This window comes from Enhydra lutris, unplaced genomic scaffold (genome assembly GCF_002288905.1).
Source record: "Enhydra lutris kenyoni isolate GAN:26980312 unplaced genomic scaffold, ASM228890v2 scaffoldscaffold1022, whole genome shotgun sequence".
NCBI lineage: Eukaryota > Metazoa > Chordata > Mammalia > Carnivora > Mustelidae > Enhydra > Enhydra lutris.
The window spans coordinates 4,413-7,547 of record NW_019155106.1 but is presented as its reverse complement, the minus strand read 5'-3'; the positions used below and the strand labels follow the sequence as shown (position 1 = coordinate 7,547).

Sequence of the window (3,135 nt, the reverse complement as noted above, 5' to 3'; positions counted from 1 at the left end):
CCCGCCAGCTGTGTCCTCTACCAAGAACAAGCCCACGCTGGGCAGCCCGTGGCCCAGGGTCCTGCTTCCGGGCCAGCAGAGCCAATAGCTGCAAACTTCTTCCTGATGAGGCTGCCAAGATGCAAGCGCCACTTCCAGTCATCCTGGCTGACAATTGCACACCTCTTCTAAGATCATTCCTCCGCCCTTCAGCAGGGACAGCCTGGCTGGGACGCCCCTACACTCACCTAGGCTGCCCCAGGTGCGGAGAGCAGGCCAAGACGGCCCACCTCTGCAGACACACAGGCTGGTGAGGACTTCGTGGTGGAATCGGGGGCAGCTGGGAGGACAGGCGAGTCCGAGAAAAACAGAAACAACAGGGGCTGGCCCAGCTGGGGTCTCTAAGGCACGACTCACACTGGGGTCCCGTGGGAATAGGGCCAGTCTGCTTCCTGGGCATCTGGGAACCTGCCTTCCCTTCCCACGGAGCCATCTACTCCAACATTTTCCAAGCATCCCTCACTGCAGAAAGGGTGGAGGCTATCGGGCAGAAAAGGTGAGAAGTAAAACAGGAAAATCTGGTGGGGGTGGGGAGAGCGGACCCTCCATGGCAGTCAGGTCCCATATCCATCCCTGAGACACACCTCTAAGGTACAAAAGTCAAACTCAAAAAGCTCAAACTAGTTTTTTTTTTTCCCAGCCCCTACCCCTACCTCTATGACTCTGGAAAGCTTTTATCATGATCATTAACATGGTCTTGGTTTTTCCATCACAAACATCATCTAATCCGCCTGTGAGCAGAAGGAACCACAGATGAGCCCCTCTCTTGTGCTTGTGCAGACGGCACCACCCGGCACACACTTGGCCTTCCTTGGGGAACCTCGTGGAGCCCCCATCTAAAACCCGCATCTCGGCAGACCAATAGAATTCTCATTGACCATTTTTATAATCCCCAGAAATTAAATTTTTTTTGTCAATCACGTGTTAATTTCTTTCTTTCTTTTTTTTTTTTTTTTGTAAACAGTCTTACTCAAGCTATGGTTGAGAAAGCCAAAACCAGTGTTTCTCCCCAAGTTAAAAACCAGCGAGGTGCCCTGCAGCCTGCCAGCCTTCACCCACAGAGGCTGGATGGCCACTGAGCCACCTCTGAGCAGGCCGAAGTTCTAGCCTCAGACAGAAGCCCCTGGCTCCTGGCCTGGACCCCAAGAGGCTACCTCCCTACACCTGCTCCAGTCTCTGAGGCCAGCGGCTGCCTGCTTTGGTCGCGCATTCTCCCGCCAACCTTCCCAGGCCACTGTGAAGAAACATAAAGCATCTAAAACGCTACTGAGTCTGCAACCGGGGCACCTGGGCCATTCTGCTCAAACCCAGGGCCCTCGAGGGACACCGGGCCTTTCCCTGGTGGGGTGGATGCTGCACCTTGGCCCATGGTGGCTCAGATCTCTGACTCCCATCTGTAAGGCCGCTGCTCGAGGCCGCCACCACCAGCCTGAGGTCTGTCAAAGTTATGCTGGGTCTGGGGGCTGCAGCCATCCTGGTCTCCATCTGCCTCGTCCTCCTTATTGAGGCTCAGGAAAGCCAGCTCATTCTCGTAACAGAAGGAGTTGGCACTGGGCAGCAGAATTTGTTCTCCACCAGGTCCTTGGTGCTGCAGCGCAGTATGGAGGGCACCTCGTAGGTCTTATGGAAGTGGGAGTAGTCGATCTTGTACTGGTTCTTCTCCTCGAAGAGGACAGGCTTGAAGCGGTGGCCCCACAGGATCTCATTGGCCAGATAGGAGCTGTGGGTCTGCGTGGTCATGGCCGTGGCCTCCACCATGCCCTCCAGGATGACCACGATCTCGAAGTCATTTGTCTCCAAGTCCTGCCGGCTGATGCCAAACAGTGGGCTGGCCTCGTTGATCTCATGCAGGATGGTGATGGGGACACGAGGAAGATGCGGTCGAGGCCCTTGTCGAAGCCGACGTCAATGTCAATCTGGTCCAGTGGGATGTACTCGCCCTCCTTGGTGACCTGCGACTTGATGAGCTGGACCTGCACGTGTGTCTCCACGATGTGGCTCTTGCTCAGGTTGCCCACGCGCCACATGAGGCAGAGCTTGCTGTCGCGCAAGGCCACCACCTCACTGTAGCTGAACAGCAACATCTGCACCCGCTTCTTGGGCCGAGCCATCTTGGCCATGATGGCAACCGATCATGAAGGAGTCAATGATGCAGCCCACGATGGACTGTGCCACCACCATGAACACGGCCACCAGGCACTCCTCCATCACACAGCGCAGTCCGTAGCTGATGGTGGTCTATGCCTTGATGGAGAAGAGGAAGGCAGCCATGAAGCCGTGCACCTGCATCACGCAGGGTGTGTGGCCACGGCCCTTGGCCGGCTCCAGGTTGCCGTGTGCCACAGCGATGACCCAAAAGATGACACCGGACAGGAGCCAGGAGGCGAGGAAGGCCAGCGAGAAGATGAGCAGCATGTAGTTCCAGCGGATGTCCACGCAGGTGGTGAACATGTCGGCCAGGTAGCGCTGTGACTTCTCATCCATGTTGGCGAACTCGATGTTGCACTGGCTGTTCTTCTTCACAAAGCGGTTCCGGCACTGGCGCCACGTATGCACCTTGCCATTGCCAAAGCTGTTGGTCCCCGACATGGTGACCAGGTGCACCCCGTCCTCCTCCGATGACACGATACTAGGGGTTGGCCCTGCCAGCCGAAGTCATCCTGGGGATGGGGGAGCCTGGCTCGCCCCTGGGCCGGCTCCATTGGGGGCAGCTCCTGCAACAGAGAAGACAGAGTGGCTGGCGGAGCAGGCCACCCAGCCCAGACTTCTGCCCCCACCTGGGGCCCTCGGCCATGACCGGCAGCTAACTTCACCCCGACTCACCCCCCACTGAGCTCTCCATCTTCCCTCCTCAGCCAGCCCCTCACCCTCCTTCTCGGCTTGGAAAACAGACCTGGAGTCTCCCAGGAGCTCTGGCCAAAAGCCTTCATCCTCAGTCCATCTGAGCACCCCCCTACCAAAGGCTCCGCTTCCAAAGTGTATTTATGATCCTATCTCTTCTCCCACCACCGTGGAAGAAGTCCCCGTCATCACCCACCCGGACCATGGCAGCCGCTTCGCCAGCCTTTGTGCTCCGGCCCGCACTCTGGTCCAGAG

At 57.5% G+C, this 3,135-nt stretch overlaps 1 pseudogene; it reads right to left on the bottom strand.

Moving 5' to 3' along the window:
* Positions 1-1,414: 1,414 nt before the first annotated feature.
* On the bottom strand, positions 1,415-2,698 carry LOC111140424 (annotated as a pseudogene).
* Positions 2,699-3,135: the final 437 nt, after the last annotated feature.